The sequence below is a fragment of the Cupressus sempervirens genome, chromosome 1 (assembly GCF_028749045.1).
Source record: "Cupressus sempervirens isolate cs-2001-9-10 chromosome 1, ASM2874904v1, whole genome shotgun sequence".
In the NCBI taxonomy this organism is placed as follows: domain Eukaryota; kingdom Viridiplantae; phylum Streptophyta; class Pinopsida; order Cupressales; family Cupressaceae; genus Cupressus; species Cupressus sempervirens.
This window is the reverse complement of record NC_143118.1, coordinates 676,614,958-676,638,157: the sequence shown is the minus strand read 5'-3', so window position 1 is coordinate 676,638,157 and position 23,200 is coordinate 676,614,958. Positions and strand designations below refer to the sequence as shown.

The 23,200-nt window shown below is 32.7% G+C and overlaps 1 pseudogene; it reads left to right on the top strand.

Annotated features, from left to right (window-relative positions):
- The first annotated feature begins 18,493 nt into the window (after positions 1 to 18,493).
- LOC149579687 (filament-like plant protein 5) overlaps positions 18,494 to 23,200 on the top strand; it is a 53,691-nt pseudogene continuing 48,984 nt past the window's right edge.

The following is a 23,200-nucleotide window of genomic DNA, read 5'->3' as shown; positions in this document are numbered from 1 at the left end:
CTAACCTACCATTAATGAAGAATGGTTAAAAAATGTCAATGGCAAAAATATATCCTTTCAAATTTAAAAGAAGCTCGACAACCTTGTCCACCCAAAGTAGAGGTTGATGAAATGGCCAATTCTATTGGGAAATAATTCAAATCTACAAAAGACAATATTTTTGATTCAATGTCAACACTTTGAGTTTTCCATGGAAAAGAGATAAGAAATTGATCAAGTCCCTCTACTATTTGTAGGAAGCCCATTCTTTTGTTATTCCATGTAAAGGAGCCTAACTTTGGAACTAAATCCCATAGTGCATTATCTTCTACAAATGTTAAGAGATTTTGCATTGCTTTGATTGGAGGGTAAATATCACCACTTCTTTCTGCTTCATTAAGGATGGGGTCAAAGTCTCCACCAAGAATAAAATTTAGATCTTCGTGGTTTAGGATGATTTGCATTCAGAAATCCCACAATTTTTCTTTTCAAGTGTTTTTGTTGGGCCATAAACATTGATGAGATAAAAAGAAATCTAAAAAATTTGAATCATCAAAAGTTTCCAAAATTTAGCATCTTACCCTAAAATTTGTGATTGAATCATTTTGGGATTCCAAAGTACCCCTTGAGGTGTTGTTTTGTGTGGAGCCTAATCAGTCCCCAAGTGGGAGATTGTTAGATTATGGTGATTGATCAACGAAGTACTATACATACTCCATAATTCCTCAGTGGGGTTCAAGGATGGGTTGGGCCTTGAGCGGGGGTTTGGGGCCAGTAACCCCCAATATAGCTAGAGCTGTTAGGCCATAATTATCGAGCGTTATTTTGGGGGCCTACTATATCGGCATTTTATGGCCAACATGTTGTAACTAATTTTAATCCTAAAGTGGTAAAAATACTTGTATAAAAGGGCTTAGGATTAAGGATTTTTTCATAATATGTGATGCAAAAATTACTTCTAGTGGTGGTAATTAGTTGTAAGGGATTACAAATTGTAATTAGGTTGTAATCACTAGATTATAATAATATTGGACTTGTTGTTTGATGGACGTAGCCTAGGGATTGGGTGAACCACATTAAATATTAGTGTCTTGTGTTATCTTCTATGCAATCTATTATTTTTTTATTATTGTTTATATTTTCATGTAATTGTTATTTCTATTTGAGGTTTAATCCTAACAAGTGGTATCAAAGCCTAGTTGTTTTTCAATTATCCTCTGCAAGAAAGTCTCACGGTTGAGTGGGAGAAATGGTAGATGGGGGTAAGTTGAGGGTTGAAAAGTTTAATGGGCAACACTTTTAGTTAGTGAAAATGCAAATAGAGAACTATCACTATCATAAGGATTTATGGAAGCCATTGGAAGGAAAAACTAAGAATTAGGGAACTATGACAAATGAGGACTAGCATATTTTAAATATAAAGGCACTTGGATGAATTCGATTATGCCTAACACCATCGGTAACATTTAACATTACAAAAGTGAAGATGGTAGAAGAGTTTATGGAAACCCTAGAAAAATTGTATGAAAATCCCTCTGCTTTAAATAAGGTATTTCTCATGAAGTGTTTATTTAATATGCAAATGGTAGAAGGTGGATCTGTTGCAGATCATTTAAATAAGTTTAATACTATTACTAGTTAGTTATCTTCTGTGGGTATTAATTTTGATGAAGAAATTATGGCTCTCTTGATTCGGTGTTCTTTGCCTAAAAGTTGGAATCTTGGTGTCTTATGTTTGCTTCTATGTGATCTGTTATTTTTTGTTATTGTTTATATTTGAATGTAATTGTTATTTTTTTCTAAGGTTTAATCCAAACATGAGGCACCTTGACCCTGCATATGCATCAATTTCCAAGAACTCCACTTACCCAGTATTTTTCATAACACTCTTGTGACAATTTTGTCTCATGTAATAAAATAGTGTCTACTTGAGATGAATCAAGTTGTTGCTTGATTCTAAGTCTCTTATTAGGGGCATTAATGCCTCTAACATTCCGAGACATGATCTTCATGGTTTATAAGGAGAACGTCTTGTTCTCCTTGTCATTCTTTTAACTAATGAGAAATTTGCATCAAGTGTTGTTTGGATACCTGCCTCAACTTCTTCTCTTGTTCTACAGACATTTAGTGGCCTTCCTCTAGATTTAGGGGTCTTCTTGCATGCAACTACCTTCACCAAGGGAGTCTTTTCTAGTGAAAGTATCTTAGAATAATTTTTTAAAAGCCTTACTATCACTTACAATAGTCATCGCAATATCAAATAATTCCATGTGAGTGGTCTCCAAATCTGCTTGCTTTAAAAAATGATCTTTTGAATCTTGATCCTCCTGTAAATTTCCATATTGGGTGGGGTTATTTTCCTAACTTGGATCCACCAAAGGGACATGGAGATCCTTCTCGTTGTCTTACCAACTAGGAAAATCAGTCACCTCTCCCACTAGATTTAGGTGTGAGTTCATATATAGTCCTGTAGTTTCGGCTAGCACTAAGTGCTCCTCTTCCTCCAAAGAAAATCCCTCCTTATCAACTATTTCATTTATCATGTTGGTCACTAACTCACTAAATATTTCATTTTCCATACTTTCCAATTGCTCCTCTAATATTTTTTGCAATTTTTGGTTGATCTGAACTCTCAAAATTTGAATTGGGGAATTGTGGCACATTATCTATTGAACCAATGTATCCATGCACTTAGGATGCTCGTGATTATGTTGGTGTAATCTTTGTTGGGCTGGTAAGAATAATTTTTTCCCCCTTTGATCCCTTAATCATTAGACCCCACAAAATGTCTAAATATAAAAATAATATGCATATCATCTCTTGTACTTAATGAAAGAAATCTAGCTCCTAGAATATATTATCCTATTTATCTCTAACTTTTGGGCTATTGTTACATGATTGATTCTGCAATCAGTCGACAGATCTTCACAAAATTGAATGTCCCCTTGAATGATATTTTGACATTCTGAGTTGAAGTGTCCAAGAACATTTGAAAAAGTATGAACAATATCCTCCCCTTGAACAATGATGCTCTGTTCCCACAAACCCAACCTTGAATGGATCATAATTTGATTTTGGTAACTATTTCTTCTCACTAACAAGGAGGAAAACACTTACTTCCTGGCTTGGATTCTTGTATGGTGTAAGATCATGTTTCACAAAGATACCTAAGTTTTTGGCTAGCATTTCTATAATTTCAAGGTCTCTATATTCCAGAGGTAAGGATAGAAATGAGATCCAATAAGGCCAGAATAGAAATATACCTAGATCTAGTTTAATATTTGGAACCCATGGAATTGTTACAAGTCCCAATCCCTTATAGGACCACCCCTTGAACTTATGCACTTTGTCTCTGTATTCTTTTTGCTAAAATAACAAAATAAAGATCTTGTTCATTGAATCTATGATAAGTAGCTCCTTAAAACCCTTCCATTGTAACTTTACCCAATCTCTAAATTTTGACATTTGGAAAGAAGAATTTAAAAACTTACCTATGATTAATGTTGTTTTTCTGAGCAAGTCAACATGCAGAAGAACCATGTGATCTAGTAGGTGTATTTGTCCTTTTTTCCACAAAAGATCATTTCCAAATTGTTTTTGTCTCTAATTACACAGAAGACCATTTCCAATTTTCATTAGTCCTTCTTGACACAGAACCATTTCCAGACTATATATTTTTGGATTTGTCCAGATCTTTTCAATGTCTCCTTTCTCTCTAGATTTTGGATCGCAAGGTTGGGTTGAATGGGGCTCTTTTCCCATTCAATTTTGGAAGAGTTTCACCAACTACATGCTTGTTGTAAGATCCTCTAGTTTCCTTGTCTTGTATGACACTCTTCCAATACCCATTATCATAGTTGATTCCATTAACTTGAACAAGAGAGCCTAGAGGGGAACCATAACAAATATCTAGAATGGGTTTTTTCATGCATGGATTTTTTGGCCGTATATTTTCCCTACTATTATCCCAAAGCATGTATAAACCCCTCCTATCCATATCATGACTGTGTTATCTACTTTGAGACCTAAGTAGTCTGTGTGAAGCATTATGTTCAAAAAAAAAATCTTCTCTGCCAATTTCAAAAACTGTTATTTGTGAAGAGCTTCTTACTCTTCCTATCTGGGGTAGATTGACCATGTTGTCTAATTTTTTTTGAAACTTCCATTCCTAGTCCTTGACAATTCCCCTGTCCCATTTGTAGTAAATCCTTGTTCAGGGGTAGATGAGACTCTATTAGCTAGTCTTACTCTAGCAAAACCAGACAACTCCAATAGGTATCAAATCATAAGAGTAATCAAACAACGAGTCACTATCAAATCAATAATAAGAGTATAAAAATATTGAATCACAAGGTATCAAAATGTGAATATATTAACTATGATATGATGGGTCAAGGTGGGGCCTACATCAAACTTATAACAAAGAAAGTTCAGCAATATGTGTCCTAAACTAGAGTCACCTAGATGCATATGAACAATGTCCCTTTGATTGAGCCTCACAAGAATTGGCTATGAAGTACCAACTGGCCATGCAAATTCAGTAAAATAATTGGTTACACACACACTCATACTCACACTCACACATGCTTGATTATGCAAAATATTTAAAATATATATTTTACACAAGTACATGTACACACATTTAAAATTGTATTTAAAACATACCTAAGAACTAGTAGGTGTCACATCTACCAACTCTACCTTTGAACATGCTCTAAGCCCACATCAAAAGTAGTATTCTTTACTAATTGTTCCTACAAAAATATTAATCACATACTAACATCAATATATGTGTGTAAATTTAAATTTATTTTTTATTATTAAACTAAAAAATGAATAATTATACATTTCTATAAAATAAAAAAAAATTAAAGTGGTGTCTGGTTTCGATGCGCAAGAGGATCATCACCGTGCACTAGGGTATCATTAATAGAAGTTGTACATCTCCAATAGTCCTTATTCTATCTAGTAATGTAAAGTGCAATGGGGCATGTAGCTAATATGGGAGTGGTGTACAGTTACAAGGATGCAATAACATATCCATATATGATCTTATATCACTAGAAACATTTATCTTTACTCAAACCTTGCATCTTCTCCTCAAAAGTAACGAGTCTACTAGTTGTCATACAAACATTTCCATCTCATAACCCTACATCTAAAGTTGTCGTAAAAGTATTGTGTAGAGTGCTCAACTAAATGATGTGGGTTGAAGTTGATCAAAGATTAACCCCACATCTCCCAAGAATCACCTACATGCAAACAACTGTCACTAAAAGAGAGAAGCAAAAGCTATAGAGGGTGAAATTCTAAAATCCATAGATGAGACATTCTTGATGAGAAAAAAGAGACATTGCTATTATCGAAAGTGAATAAAATGTAAATTACAAAGAGATCAATCCTTATAAAAGGAGATCATTTGAAACCCTAATGGGTAACTAACCTAGGTTTCATGACAATAAATAATAAAAGAATTAATTATTATATGCCCAAAGTTTAGCTTAAGTAAGCTAGAGATAATAAGTGACTTAATAATTAAATCAACAATTTAATTAATAAGAAAATACTTTATTAGTCTAACACCACCCCTTAAGATAAACTTAGGGAGTAGCTAAAAACCTAGAAATTACTACTAAAAGTAAATTTGGGTCCTAGCAACAAGGCCTAATGAGGTACCCAAGCACATCCAAATCTCTATAAAGAGGAGAAATAGAGAAAACTACATGGGAAAACCCTACTGAAAAAAGAGATGGAAATAATGTTGAAAAGAACTAGTGAAAGATTGAAGAAGCCTCCAAAATAGAGAATATCCCAGATGATAGGAACAAAAGATGATCATGAAGAACACCATTGAAACATGAAGCTAAAAACATTGCCAAATTGTTGATCTGAAGAACCTCCACTATATAGAACATGACTAGGTAGAGAAGACTAAGTCTAAAGAGCTGATCAATAAAAAATGGAAGGTATCTTCATGACCTCAAAAAATAGAAATGAAAGAATATCTATATGGTAAATGATCCATCTCACCAAAATGCATAGGTATCCAACCACTACAATTGCCTAGTACATAGGATCAAATATTGAATACATAGCTCATTCCATCAAATGAAGAAAGAAATAGAACCAACATAACCACCTATAATGTTGAGAGGTAAGACATGAACATTGAGACTGAATGCAATATCTCCTATAGGAAAAAGAAGCACAAACATTGAGATTACAAAAGAAATAAAAATACCTATAATGGGATGTGTCATCAACACATCATGGGGCTAATATCGTGGAAGGAACACTCACTTGAAAAAGGAAGATGGTGAATATGGCCAACATGAAACTCCCAAGGCACTTTATAATGTAGTGCGAGTATAACAAAACACAAAGATGTGCAAGATCCTAAAATGCAATAAAGTGGCACTTTATCTCAGTGCATTTGCAAACATTATACAAAAGGATGTCAACAAAGATCAAAAGAGACATAAGGTTGATAAATAGATTGTACAATCCATGAAAAACCATATGAAATTAAAAAAAATTAACCTTCAGACCTGAAATAACCAAGATATCCACCAGAATGCAAAAAAACAAAAATCTGAATGGGATGTTCCTGGAGAAAAATCTAGAAAATAGAATGTCTCAAGATATGTCTCCTAGAGTAAAACATAGAACCTCTAACTTTGAATACATAATTGAAAACCAAACAACATGAAAGATCCAAATAAACTATACCATCACGAGTGACTCAGAATCAACTTTTTGATGATAACTCATTTGCAAAAAATGAAGTTTGAATGACCAAGTTACGACCAAAAAATTGTAGGTAGGTCAAAAAAGAGTAATAAAAAATCATTTCCTTGGGATCCATGCCAAAATTCCTTAGGAAGCATGTTTACCCTAGGAAGCATGCCAGTTTCATACTAGAAATTATCTCATGAAGGTTATAGATTTTGTACCAAAAATTGCCTCAAGAGGCTTGCCAATTCCCTTCCAAAATTACCTCAAGAAGCATGTCAATTCCATTCTAAAAACCATCTCAATTTTTGTGCCAAAAATTTTCAATTTCTGTGTCCAAAAAACTCAATTCTTGTGCCAAAAATCTCAATTTTTATGTCAAAAATCATAAAATTGCCACCTCGAGAAACATGCCCATTTTGGAAGTATTATTTTTTTGCCTAAAATTTAAATTGTGTCCAATTTGTACAACATTTATATGAAAATAGGGGTTTCTAGGTGCTCTAAGCTCAATGGTGAGGTCCATTTGGGCTCAAAGTACACCAAAAAATGGTGACCCCTCATATATAATACAAAAAAATTCCTAAAAAATGAAACCTTTTGAAAGAAAAAGCAAAAATCTAAAAGCTAATCCAAACCTCTCATATATAGAATAGGAGCATGAAGATCTAGAGCTCTGATACCATGTTGAAGTTGATGAAAGATCAACCCCACAGCTCCTAAAAATCACCTTCATACAAACACATGTTAGGGAAAGAGAGAAGAAAAAGCTATGGAGGCTGAAATTCTAAGATCCATAGATGAGATATTCTTGATGAACAAAAAGAGAGATTGCTATTATCAAAAGTGAATAAAATGTAAATTACAAAGAGATCAATCCTTATAAAAGTAGATCAAAACCCTAATAGGTAACTAACCTAGGTTTCATGATAATAATTAATAAAAGAATTAATTATTATATGCCCAAAGTTTAGCTTAAGTAAACTAGAGATGATAAGTGACTTTATGTGTGTGTGTGTGTGCGCGCGCGCGCATGTGCGCGTGTGCGTGTGTGTGTGTGTGTGTGTGTGTGTGTGTGTGTGTGTGTGTGTGTGTGTGTGTGTGTGTGTGTGTGTGTGTGTGTGTGTGTGTGTGTGTGTGTGAATTAATAAGAAAATATTTTATTACTATATAACCATGTGTAAAGTGCTTAATTGGATATTGTGTACTATGACATGCATGCCCCAATGTCATGTCCTTGGTCATTAAAAATACAAGGCCATGTACAAATCCAATGATGTCTTAGGTAGCCTATATTAGCATCCTCTATGAGTCTAAAATGTTAGAATATTAGTGTATAAGATCATCTAAAAAATACAGTGTAATATCCATGTCTCTCTAATTTCATGTAAGCCCTCATATATCACTCAATCAAGGAAGACCTATAGATCTATAGATCTCATTTATTGATCCTTCTAAAATACAAGATGATCTTTGTCGAGTGGATCTAGTCATAATATATTTTCCCAATGTGTTAGAAGTAATGCTAACAATTAGAGATGTAGTCTTCCCTAACTTATCAACTTTATCCCCTTGAGAAGCAATAAAAAATCTATTAGTAGTAACATCCATATTGATGTCACTTTGGTGGTCCTATCATGCACCAACTATTATTGAGTAGGTGCAAATTGATCAAAATTATGGTACTAATCACAATCCACAATTCTATCACGTCCTTAACCAAAATACCTTAGAAGATTTACATAGTTGACATTAAGCCCCAGTTGAAACTCAACATACAACTACTGAGAAAAATATAATGGAATCTGACCATTATTAGGATAACAACCATGAACTACAAGGAATTAAGGGTATAAAATAAATGTTATTTGTGGAATAACACATTGAGTGGCTTAATATCCCCTCACCTTGGCTTCTTCTCATAAAATTGGAAGACCTCTCATTTGATGACATCCTTAGATATAAGGCTTTGAACTTTCTCTAAGAATATATCTCCTCAAGCCTCATCTCCTACTTCTAAAAAAAATCTCTTACCATTTTTAACTTAATGGGACCTTGTATGTATTAATGCAGTGAAAATGATGAATGTGATCCCAACCACATTTCCAGGTCATCAAGACTCCTCAAAATGGTAGTAAAAATATCTCTATATAGCCCCTCCTCATATCCAATGATGAACAATCAAAGGTGACCCATCTCTACTCTATCACTCTGAAATATAGTGGCTAGATTAGGAATTCAAAGGTAAACAAGGGGTGCAACAAGATCAAGATCCTAACCCCAAGCCTAAGGTTCTTCATCCTCATTTACATCCTAAGGTACATTGTCTTTATAATGTGTGGTCATATAGGGGTAACATGTGAGCTAAATATTAAAAATTAAGTACTTGAGTACAAATTACGAATGTATGTAAAATTGAAAATAATATTAAAATTTAAAATTATAAAGTCTTAATTATAACCTTTTTATAAAAATGATCTAACTTTGTCCTAATGGACCGTCCTATGTGCCTTAATATGTCAAAAGGGATAGATTTCTAAATATTTCTTAAGGGGATCAGAGGTGTCATAAGTGGTCTAAGGAATCTTAGGTTATATTAATTGATCTCATTATGTCTTGAGGGGTCATTAGTATGACAATGGGTCCTCATGCATTTAAGGGAACCTAAGATAAATCAATGGGTCCTAGGACATCTAATGAGACATTAATGTTTCTTGGGCTTCCTAAGTGTTCTTATGCATCTTAAAATGTCATAAGGGATGGATAAAGGTCCTAAAATGTCTTAAGGGGTTGTAAGTGGTCCTAAGGGATCGTAGGTTACATTAATGGATAATAGTAAATATTAAGGGTATTCTTGAGTGCAAAAATGGGACCTTGTATGTATTAATGGAACTTAAGATACATCAACGGGTCCTAGGACATGCTAGGATAATTTTTTGGGTGTCCTAGGTGTCTTAATATGTCATAAGGGATGGAAAAGGTCCCTATAATGTCTAAAATGGTTGTAGGTTTCACAAGTAAGCCTAAGGGGTCCTAGTTCACATTAGGATAATGACCATGTGCTACAAGGACTATCATTCATGCTAGATCTGTGAAATCGCACATTGAGTGACCTAATGTCCTCTTACCTTGGCATTTCCCTCATAAAATAGGGAGAAATCCCATTTTATGACAAGGCTTTGAACCCTCTCTAAGGATACATCTCTCGATACCTCAATTCTCAACTCTAGAAAAATTGTCTCAATAACCTATGGTGAAAATCATGAATGTGATCTCAATAATACTATTGGGCCATTAAAAATACTCAAAATGGTAGTAAAAATTATCTTTGTATAACCCCTATTGAGATCTAATGATGAAATCTCTAAGTCAATGCATCTCTAATCTAGCAGTCTAAAAAAAATAATGGCTAAATCAAGAGAGTAAGGATAAACATGGGATGTAACAACATTAGGTCCCTCACCTTGACCTTGACCTTTTCTTGACCCTAAACCTATGGTGCACAATCATTATTTGCATCTTGAGGTACATTATCTCTATCATGTGTTACCATCTAGGGGTACCATGTGAACTAAATGTGAAAAAATAAGTAATTGAGTACAAATTACTACTAGGATTAATCACAGACAAAAATAACAATTACATGCAAATATAACCAATATTAGAAAATATTAAATTGCACAAAAGAGAACACAAGATACAAAGATTCAATGTAGCTCGCCTAATCCCTGGGCTACATCCACCAAACAAAAAGTCCAATATTATTACTATCTAGTGATTACAACTTGATTACAATCTAGAATCCCTTATAGCTTAATACCACCACAAGAAGAAATTATTGCATCACACATTATGAAATCCCTAACCCTAAGCATTTTTATACAAGTATTTTTTCTACTTTATGGTAAACTTGGTTACAACAAGTCGGCCCAAAAATTACCGATAAATAGCCCCAATTTTTTTTCTCAATAACCTATTGCAAAAATTATTAATGTGATCATAAATTAGCCGGCAAAAAAAATTCTTGACCCAAACCCCACCAAGGAAATTATGGAGTATGTATATTACTGCCCTAATCAATCACCACAGACTAACAATTACAAGTGAATGTAAAATGGAAACTAATATTAAAATATAATATTATGTATTTTTAATTTATTTTTAAAGAAAAAAGATCTAACTATGTCCTAAGGGGTCCTATATGTTTTAATATGTTATAAGGGATGGATATAGATCCTAGAATGTCTTAAGGGGTCATAGGTGTCATAATTGGTCTTAAGGGATCCTAGGTCACATTATTGGATCATAGTATGTCTTAAGGGGTCTTGAGTGTGATAATGGGTCCTTGCATATATCAGTGGAACCTAAGATACATCAATGGGTTCTAAGACATCCTAAGAGACATCAATTGGTCTTAGAGGTCCTAGGTTTCTTCAAATGTTACAAGGGATGTCCACAAGGGTCCTAGAATGTCTTAAGGGGTCGTAGGTGTCATAAGTGGTCCTAAGGGACCATATGTTACATTAATGGATCCTATGACATCTTAAGGGGTCTTTAGAGTTACAATGGGTCCTCATATGTATTAATAGAACTTAAGATACATTAATTGGTCCTAGGACATCCTAAGATACATTAATAGGTCTTAGGGGTCCTAAGGGGTCTTAGGTGTCTTGACATGTTGCAAAGGATGGATAAAGGTCCTAGAATGTCTTAAGGGGTCATAGGCATCCTAAGTGGTCCTAAGATACATTAATGGGTCTTGTGGGACCTAAGGGGTCCTAGATTACATTAATGGATCCTAGTATGTCTTAAGGGGTCTTGAATGCGAAAGTCTAGTCCTTATATGTATTAATGGATCATAAGATACATTAGTGGGTCTAGGTGGTCCAATGTGTTTTAAGAAGTCCCAATAAGGGTACTTAAAACATTTTTTATGTCATAGGGGGGTCTTATGTCGTAACAAATCCAAGTAAGGGGTATTATATCCTTTAATGTCAAACATATTGCACATGCATGAAATTCTCCTCATTCAAACATATCACACATGTATGACCTTATGTTGACCTAGACCATCTAGGTCAACCTTTACCAAACGTTCCCAATTTTCATAGGATTAACATATCTAAGTTTTAGGGCCCCAGAACTACTTTTTTTCAGTCTTTTATATAGTTTGACAACTTGTTTGAAATTTTAACTAACCTCTCTTATTGAACCTCAAGGTGATTTTTATTCCTTATTCATCATTTTATAATACTTACTTTAATGTATTGGATATGATAATTCCATATGATTATTTATCATATGTGGTTTTACATTGTATTTAAACTACTTTCATTATGTTGCAACTTATTCTCTTAGGGAAACAGGGAAAAAAAACAAAGAGACTTTAACATTGAGAAGATCATACACTGGCACTTTCCTTTGTACTAATCATATCTCCCTTGTTGAGGAATCTTGGTATTCCTCCTATATTTGTATGTGTGGATATGTTATATCCCATACTCATTGTAATGTACCCTATTTTATAAATTATAGTAACAACTAGGATTCACAATTTTCCATGAAAAAATCTAAATAATTTAAGAACTATTATGATTTTCTATCTTTGGCCAACATAATATCATGTATTAAATCATATTGTTAGCTAATCTTGGTTTTGTGAATTCGTGACAAAATATTGATCTATGTTGTATTGTCTTTCTATCAAAATAATGTATCTAAAAACCACAGCTCAACAATAAAAAAAAGTGGGAGATTATCTTTGATAGTGTGGATGATTCTCTCTACCCTAGGTAGTAATTCTATGCATGAGCTAAAGGAAACCCTAGTTGTGTTAACAATTATTTCCATGCATACTTGTATGAAATTTAATGAGGGGGTGTTCATGTGGTGGCCAGGGATACTATAGTTGGAGGTTGCATCTAATTATTATTATTTTAGAGGTTCAATTTTTGTAGTATGGAAATTTTTTGACTAGTCTTTTAGACATGAATCATTTTTTATAGGGAGGGTGGTTTGGGGTGTTGGGTGTTGGATTTAGGAATTTCCATAGGATGCACTACTTTTATTTTGATTGTCTAGTTTTTCTTTTGTATGTGCAGGATTTTTGTTTGTACCATTTTTTGTGTAGGGCCCCTTCTTGTTGTGTAAAGAGGTAAATTTGGAGGGTTAAATTTATTATTCAAAGATTCTATGATTGATATTATCTCATCTTCATCCATGCATGGTGCAATTGGTCTAGGAATGCATGAGAAATATTACCAATTTGGGGTTTTAAGCCTACAAAAGTAAATGCATACTTAAATCTAAGAGTGATAATAAGATAATTTTAGTGATTACTATTGCATTGGTTGAGGAATATGTTAACTATTTTGTCTAATCATGATCTAATTATCATATTCATGGGGATTAGGGTAACTCTACATTTCTTGAAGTTATGGGCTTGTTTCACCTGGAATTCAAAAGGGAAAATGGAAGCCATATTGGTTGCCAATGGTTATTACTTGGTGGTTTTTACTTATATGTTTGTTATAAATAGGAAGTTTAAGGAGACCTTATTGGTCTTTTCATCAAGCCATGACATATTGGTTTCAATCAGAAAGAAGAGATCCCATTGTAAGTTCCAATTTGGGTGTCACTCACGTGGTTTGCATAAAATGTTTGGAGAAATTTAATATCTTCAATTTAGTTACATTAGAACTTTGTAAGCTAGAGGGACCTTCATGAGAAACTATGAGAAACTGGTATCCAATTATGCTCATATTTGTGTTCAAATTGATTTATTTAGGTCTTTCTTGATTCCATAAAATTAATTTGGGTTCAAAATCTCAAATCAATAGCTTTATTATGAGTTTTTTCTATTCTAAATTCTTAGGTGTTTTAGGAAAATAGGAATTTATAATTGATGTGTCTTGAAGCTAATCCTACAAGAAATTCTAGAGGTAGATATGATATATCTATCCTAATTTTTTCAATGGGGACGCTCCTATGATATATTATAAGGAGGGCTTAATTCTATTTGAAAACCCTAATTTGTGCAAGAGTATCCCAGGTTACCTTTCTATTCTACTCATCTTTGTTCATTCTGCATGTTTATGTCGAGTTCTAATGGTTTTTGAGCTGCAGTCATTATCAAGTTCATGTAGTGTGAGCCGACTTATGTATTTAATTTGGATTATGAGTTTAATGTAAGGATATTTTCTTGGGAAGTGTGCATACCATTTTAGGGTCAACATTCTATTACATAATGATCTAGAAACTTCTATAAGTCATTTTGGGAAGCATAAATATAGATTTTAGGTTTAGGTTAGGGGGGAATCAGAGAGTTCAAAGAAGATGTTCTAGAAAGAGTGAACTTAGAGTTGAACCATGAATCTTGAAGTTCCATCTTGAATTGGTTGTAACCTAGAAGGCCTTACAACTGGGCATATATGTTGAAAACTTGACAATTTAGTAAAGAGTTTTTTGTTTCTTCTCTCCTTGGTGTTGTTCTTTGTGTTGTTTTCTTCCATCATGTTTAGTCAGCAAGGTGTTTGGATAGTTAGGTGTGCCTCTGGCCCTATCTTTCTATTCCTACTTATGTCATTGATAAAGGAAGAAGTCAAAAGAGGACCCTACACAATAGATAGCTTGATGATAGTTTTGATAGCTTTGATTCTTTTGAGGATCTTGATTGATTTTAATTGGGCTATTAAAAATATGCCTCATGGTTAGGGAGTTCTAGGTTTAGGTGTTCTAGATGGTTATTAGAGAAATAATACTCAAGTTTTCCCATTGGAGAAGGTTTAGGGGTGAAAATAGAGACAAATATACTCTTGGAGATTTAGGAGAAGTAGTTCAAGTGGAGGAAATGAAATATGGTTTAAGTTTCATATTCTCTAAATCTAATGTTGAATAATATTTGAAAAAGGGTAATAAAAGAAAGGGTAACCCATGAGTTCTATTAATTCATCCAAAGTCTCTTAAGAAAGGTGTTCCTATGAATATTCCAAAAATAGGTAGGAAGAAAGATCAAGATAAGGTAAATCTTATAGGTGAGACATTAGAAGAGTTTGGATATATGATGGTCATTGACTCTCACTTCTATCCATGTCAAAAATTATTGTATTCTCATCAAATGTAAGGGGTTTTAATAACACCCCTAGAAAAAATTTTATTTGGGAATTGAGTTTTGACTATTTTCCTAATGTAGTCTTTATTCAAGAAACAAAGTTATCAATTTAATTGATATTCTCAACAAGATGTTAATAATTTGGGGTTTGAGTCATTTTAAGTGTATTAGGCATGTGGAAATTTAAGTGGTATTACTTTATTTTGGGACTCGTACAAGATTTTCCTCCTTTGGTGGATTTATAGTTAGTCTTCTATCTACTTGATGGCTTCAAGTTGTGCATTTGTTGAGAATATTAGTTTTACTAATGCTTATGCTGAAAATGATCTTATGGAAAAATCCCTACTTTGGTCACATAAAAAAATTTAAACTTTCTGGTTCCTCTTTTCCATTTTAATTTTCATACGGGATTTTAATGTAGTCTTGAGTTTGGAAGATAACAAAGGAGGGAACTCCAAGCTTGGTCCTTGAAACAATCATCTAAGAAATAATATCAAGTTCCTAAGGGTAGTGTATGTTAAAATAAGAAATGGAATGTTCACTTGAAACTATAGAAGATGTCAAGTAGAGTCAATAAATACAATGCTAGTCAATTATTTTATCCCTTCGTTTTGCATGAAGGATTGTTGGTCTAATAGATCAAATATTTTGGAGCGGAAAAGTTTTGACCATTAGCTATCAATCTTTTTAATATTAAATTTTATGTGTTAAAAGATCCTTGTTTCAAGTTTCATCTACGTGAATTTGGGAACCATCTCTTCATGAGCTTATGTAAAATTGGTGGGTTAAGGAAAATTTACTTACATTATAACCATATACTCCTTTTTCAAGTAATTGAAATTCATAAAGTATAATTTAGAAAGGTGGAAGATGATGTGTTTTGGTAATATATTCTTTGAAAAAAATGAATGATCAATATTAATTGATTCCATCACTTGAAAATTTTGGGATCAAAGTTTATTTGAGGTTTTATATAGGGAGGAATTTATTTTCATGAAGGATCTAGAGGAATGGGAGCTCTAGAAAGATATTTATTAGAAGCACAAGGCTTGAGTTGATTCGTTCGAAGAAGGTGAAAAGACACAAAGTTTTTCATAATATAGAGAAAGATAAGAAGTATTGAAGTTTAATGAATGATCTCATTTCCTTAGAAGTGGTTATTTTATTCTCTAATAGTGAGATTATTCTAGAAGCCACTAAGATCTTTGAATTTTTTAATACTAAATATTATGTTGTTGCTAATGTGGAAGAAGGGCCTGTGCTTGATTGCATTCCTCTCATAATTACTAATGAAGTTGATGTGGATCTTGAACCTATATCTTTATTTAAGGTTGAGGTAGTTTTATTTTACATGAAGTAGGGTAAATATTTAGGGCCAAATGGCTTCCCTACACAATTTCATCAAGAGTTTGAGGAAATAGTTGAGGAAGTGTTGGAGTCTTTTCAAAACAAACATATACATGCATTTGGATGATGCATTTCTTAAACTCATTCCAAAAAAAAAAAAAAAGTTAATTATCTTTATTGTTGAGACCTAAAGTCACATGTAATTTGATTTATAAAATAATCATAAAGTATATTAAGAAATAGCTTAAGCTATGAATAAATAAATTGATCATTTGGCAATTATGGTTATAATGAAACTACAAAATTTGGCAATTATAGTTAGAATGAGACTACAAATTTTTTATCATAAGATGAAGTTAGTGAAAAAAGTATGGTTGCAAGTTACTCACATAATACTTGAAACATGAATGGCCAATTGTGACCAATATTTAAAGAGGCATGACCTGGAGACTTACAATTTGTCCATAATTTGAATGTTTTAATAGAGGACTTTGGAGATTTATTTTACAAAAAGCAACATGCAAATTGTCGACATGATTAAAAAAGGATCAAAATGATGGTAAGTCCCCCCCACCCCCTCCTCCTCTAAAGACCCTTAAGATGAATACTTATGGGTCTTCTAGAGGTAATCCTAGGCATGTAGGAATTAGAAGGATAGCTTTAGCAATTTTATTTTCTTCTTCTCTATGTATAAGGACCAACAAGCCAATAATTATATGGAAACTCTTCTACCACTATTCTCTTAGATCTATAAAGAGGATTTTTTATTAGATGGATAAATTATTTAAGAGTCTAATTCCAAATTTATTGTAGATATGTTGAATAGGAAGAGCCTGGATGATTTTGATTGGCATCTAGTTGGACTTATCTTAAGAGACTCTTATGTTCCTAATGAGTGGAATAAGAAAGTTGATTGTTTGTCCAAGTGTGCTTCTAAGTGATTGGATGGTTAGAATATTGAGGATCGACGTCAATCTCTCCTAAATTATGCACATGATCTTGATCAGATTGTTGGGGTAGACATGATAGGTTAGAGGTAGCCCTTGTGGTGCTATGCTTTGTTAGTATTTGTTGTGATTTTCTCTCTTCTAGGCCTATAAGCATTTTTTGTTGTAAACCAAATATGTTTATTAGAATAAATTTTCAACTCTTTTAAAATTATATGATCATTAAATAACTAATAATAAATTATTTAAAATATACAAAGAAACTTATATCAAATTTAACATAAGAAAATTAAAATCTTACAAATTATCCATTTAGAGACAAGTCAATATTTAACCTCAACACACACTAACCACTAAATGTGTAAGTCTAATGATAAATAAGTTAAGCATTACTATTATTAAGTATAGAATAGGTTAATAGGTGGAGGTGTATTAAGTGAAAAGAAAATTTTTAAAAACCTTGTATTTGGATGAGAGGGAAGTTAAAATATTGTTTACATTAATTAAATTTTACTATTTATGTTACTTATAAAATAAATTTTTTTTACAATATTATACAATATAAATTAATGATTTATTTTACTGTAATAATTTTACTAAATTATTATAAAATATAAAAATTTAGAATATATTATGTAGATACTAATTGTTGTTGTTAACTATAAGAATATAAATAAAATTTATATAAATGTTATTTTATAAACAAATGAAATTGAAAGCATTTAATCATACAAATTTTCTAGATGTCAAAACTTGTTTTATTGAAATAATAATAATAGTGATGCTTTAAAAAATAGTTTGCAATAAATGGATGACATTTTATTACCATAATTTATTTTTCATTACAATAATTTATTTTTATAATTATAGATAGATTATATATTGTAGAATAACACTCAAATATAGATGCTTAAATACTCTTGGTAGTGTATATGCAAGTAATAAATTTAGGTCTATAATGCAACCATTGGATGATCTAATTATATAAGATGATCAAATACTCTAAATTGATATGTACTATACTTAAATGCAATATTAAGAAACAAATAATATATTTACAATTTTTAAATTAATCCTTAATGAAATATCACAAATCAAATTAATGTCAATTAGAATTTCATATTTTAAAAAAAAATTGAAGCACAAATATAAAATAATGAAGGTCACTTTGAAAATTGCAAATCTAAATATTAAAAAATAAAATTGAAAATTAAAATTAGTTACACATAAATTTTTTAAATCATACATATACATATATCTAAAAATAATAATTGTACATTTTGTATAAAGATATTTTTTTATTATTAGCCGATAAGCTTTCCCTATAAGGTTGCTTGCAACCTAAAATTGTCTCACACCTGAAAAATGATGTTGGTAAATGGTTTCAAACTGCAAGTAAGTTGTTTTTCTGATCATACTTTATACTGTAATGATCTCCCTGGCAGATCATATCATTCATTGCACAATAGGTGTTCATGTTGAAGCATATAGTGTTTCATGTCAAAACTTATTTTTAATTCAAGTACCGACTTCTCCCATCCCTCATAATGGAGAAAATCTCAAAAAATATTTTTACAAATAAGCTGGTATGATGAGGTTCTGATAACTGACAACCTATCTTTACAGAAAGATTTAAATAGATTTGGTGGATTCTTCTATTTCTGGTGGACATTAAAAATCTTTCCGTTTTTTAATTCTAGAAGGTGTGATCAGTAAAATTATTCTATATCTCTTCTGCAGTTCATCAGATGATCAACACTCTGCCAATGCTGCCAAGGTAATGCAGATTGGCTGCGATGAGGTTTTCAATGATTCATCTATTTTGGGGCTCCCAATCTGGAGACAAGGGTTCGAGCCTTTGTACAAGCTATTTAGAATTACTTTTCTTTGCTTAACGAGCAAGACTACACTCCATTTAACCTTCATAATCATGAAAGGTGGTGTGTTCCTGTTTTCAAATTCAGCTGACATCCAGCGAAGTGACAGGGTCTATAAAGTTTGGTTTAAGAAAGAATTTGAAGCTCGAAAGAAGCCATAGAATTTCCGGAGGAGTTCAACGGATATGCTTTGGAGCGGCAGGATAAATAAGTTTGTTTTAAGAAAGGATTTGGAGCTTGAAAGCAGCCTTTAAATTTCCAGAAGAGGTCAATTGATATGCATTGGAGTGTCAGGGTGAATAAGTTTGTTTCAAGAAAGGATTTAATTCTCAAAAGCAGCCATTGAAGCTCCGGAGGAGTTCAAATGATATGCATTGGAACGACAGGGTAAATAAATATGTTTTGAGAAAGAATTTGAAGCTCAAAATCGGCCATGGAATTTCTAGAGCAGCTCGACTGGTATGCAGTGGAGCGGCAGGGTATGTAAATTTGTTTTAAGGATTTGAAGCTCGAAAGCAGCCATGGAGATTCTAGAGGAGCTCGACTGATATGGACCGTCCACGACATTACAAATGAGAATCTCTACCATCATAAGGTCAGATATATATAATATACATAAATGTAGTTATATTTGTACCTGCATGTAAATGCCTTTGAGAAGGGTTTAGTTAAAGGTGATTTACTGTCATCAGGTTTCACAAAACCTACACTGGGTTAGGATTGAGAGCACAATATATGAATCTTTTCCCTGTTTTTGTTTTTGCTTGGAAAATTTTGACTAAGAGAAGATAAAATGTATATCTTAAAATGATAGAGGAAGACAAAAATTTGGTTTTAGAGAGATGAGTTGTATGACAGTTATTCAATTTTTTAAAAGGTTGATGAATAGTTATTTTATATAAGAGCACATCAGTTTTAGGCCGGATTGTTTAGACTAAGGAATCTCTTCCTTGTTTTTGTTTAGAAAATTTTGACTAACAGAGGATTTTAAGAATGGTAGAAATTTGGTTTTAGAGGGTATGAGTTTTATGATAGTTATTACATTTTTTGAAGGGTTGATGAATAGTTATTTTATATAAGAGCACATCAGTTTTAGGCTGAATCTTTTAGATTAAGGAATCTCTTCCCTATTTTTGTTGGGAAAATTTGACTAAGAGAGGATAAATTGTATACCTTAAAATGATAAAGAAAGATAGGAATTTAGTTTTTAGAGGGGATGAGTTATATGATAGTTATTCAATTTTTTAAAGGGTTGATGAATCACATATTTTGGCCAAGGTGAATTCCTTCATGGTGGATCTTGATATCAATGATACCGAATAGATGCAGAGCAACTTATTTTTGGGGATTAGACTAAGTTTTATGTTTTGGAATTTTGTTTGAATTGAAATTTATCATTCAAGGAATTGGTTGCATATAGGGCTTTGGATTGAGAGAGAAAATGAGGCTTCTATTTGAGATAAGTTGTATTACGACAATTCTTTAAGATTTAGTGTCGTTTATTGGATCAATCTGTGTTTTCAATAGGGTAATGGTGTTAAGATTTATACTAGTGCCGCAGATTCAAATTTGTTTATGCTTTCTATTTTGGAAGTATTGTTAAGAGCCCAAGCTACTGGTGATAAGGAATGGCTTTGGGGTGAAACCAGGTTTGACAAACTTGTCGATCTCGATGAGAAGCTGGCTCACAAGGACTTTGAAGCATGTATTGGTAGGTGTTCTATGATATAAATTTTAATTGTGAATGTGATCCATTATATTGTTCGCAATTTGAGTAGAGTAATATTGTGGTTTGTAGGCATGTTGGATTTCCAGCCATTAACTTTGGAAATTGTTTGATGCCCTTTCGAGAAGAAGGGTGCCATAGAAGTTGAAGAGAATCTCCAAGAAGTTTGATGCCCTTCAAGAAGAAGGGCACATGAGTACTAGTGTCACATCACTGATGGAAGCTTCCTGTTGTGGATGCATATCTTCTTCAACCTGTAGGTTTGCATTGCCTTGGCTCTAGGTGAAATTTCTAATATTTTTTGTTTGGAAAAAAAGCACCTTCAACTCTACTCCAGACACAGGTTTCTATATAAGCACCTCCATCTCTACTCCTTTTCATATTTTAGTGAGCAATGTCAAAGATTACGCCAATAACTTCTTGTCGTAGGATCAATAATGCCCTTGTTTGAGAATGACAGTTTCAATTACCCAAATTGCAAATTGAGTATGGATTTTTGGTGAGGGTGTATGGATTTTCTAAGTAAAAGGGTTATTTTACCAATTTATGATGCTAAGCCATACCTTTATTTTTCCATGGATACGCAAACATGGTAGCAATTGTGATTTTTCTCATGTCTAGAAAACCATCTTACAATCTCCATGGCAAGTAGCCCCTCGATGTCATTGAATGAAGAAGCAATCTTAGTTGGAACATTGGAGATTGAATTTTTGAACTTACTACGAGGCAAAGGGCACCCACTTCCATTGCTTCATTGCCTCCCCTCTACTATTAAAGTTTAGAAAAAATCTAGAAATTGAAGGCTACCTGACTAAATCTTAGTGGCATGGCAAAGTTGGTTACAGCTAATAAAGCTCTTGGTGTGGCCAAAGACTATTAAACTCATTGATCGAGATGCTTCTTCTTTCTCTTTGTCATGTACTTTTATTGAGTTATATAATCTTCAATTTTTTACACTTTGCCTATTTTAGAGGCAAGTTCAACATATGTATATATTGTTCAACTCATTGTGTTCCTAATTAGTTATTTCTATCTTACTTCATCCTAAAGTTGTGTTATCTCTACGCATGAAGAAGCCAAAAGTGGCCTATATATTTACATTCAATGCCTATATCTCCTTTGGAATGGCATGCCTAGTAGCTAGCATTCCATTACAATTGATTTATACATTTTCATACATACATATTGAACTATTCATAATGACTATAGAAATCCATTTTCCTTGACAAGTACGTCAAGAGATGAGTATTTAAGCTTACACATTAGAAGTTTAGGAGATTGGATTGGTCAAATTCAGAATTTATTTTGGGAGGCAAGACCCCTGGCCATCATGCGACATTTCATTCTAGCACAAAAACTTCCATAATGCCAAGGTTAGGAAGCATGGAATTTCTTGTTGCACTAATAATTTTCTATGATAAACTCTAAAGACATTAAATTTAACATTTTATTACTGATTCTCTAGATTATACATTGATATAGGCCTCATGGGTTAACTGCACAAGATTACAACAAATATTAAGTAATACTTCTAATAGGACTTGGCATAAGCACTATCCTTTCATCAACATCCTAAAGAACATTGCTAATAACTTCAACAACCCTCCTGCATACCATGTAAGTCATATAGTGTAAATCTACAAGTTTGATCTTCTGAATGCACTAGTGTAGATATCTATATCTTAAAAAGAATGTCTGAGATATATAATTTGGAAATATTAAAAAAAAATCATGTCATTATATTCTTTAATATTGATCTTGTATAATATATTTCAACATTAATGACATGAGATGATAGACATGTAGATCGGTGACGTAAAACAAGGAAGGAAAACTGGATATTTTTATTAAATAATATCTAGCATCATGTTGTTCTTTACATGGCCATATTTGTACTCCTATAGGTTGCTAAAGATGGTGAGAAATGGATATCTCTGTCAGAAAAGGTTTGCACTCAGGCTGACACATGGTTGGTAGAATGTCTAATTATGTTGTCAATTATGCAAGACTTTGATGGTTTGTGTTTTTATCTTCTTTGTTGGTTTAGGAGAAGAAACATACTTGAAAATGATGTTGAATTGAAGGAAAAGGTAGGATATGTGAAGATGCTGAATTGAAGGCAAAGGCAGGATATGTGAAGGTCATGGCTAAATACCAAAAGGTATGGATAGCGCAATCTACATTTTAGATGTGAGACCTTACTAAAACTTTTTACATATAATTTACTAAAGCATTTAGCATATAATTTATAGGATGGTGTAGTGTCATAGTGTCAGAGGAAGTTGATGATCGGGAGATGTTCAGTCAGACTATTTATTTGGTTGTGCATTGTTCACTTTATTTGTATTTATTCAAGATTATAAAATGGCTAAAATGATTGTGTCACAGGATGGTGAGGCAAATGGAGGAAAATGGATCTAAACATGAGGAAGAGGGAATGTGATGTTATGATCCCATCTTTTGGCCTTCACGTTCTCCAAAG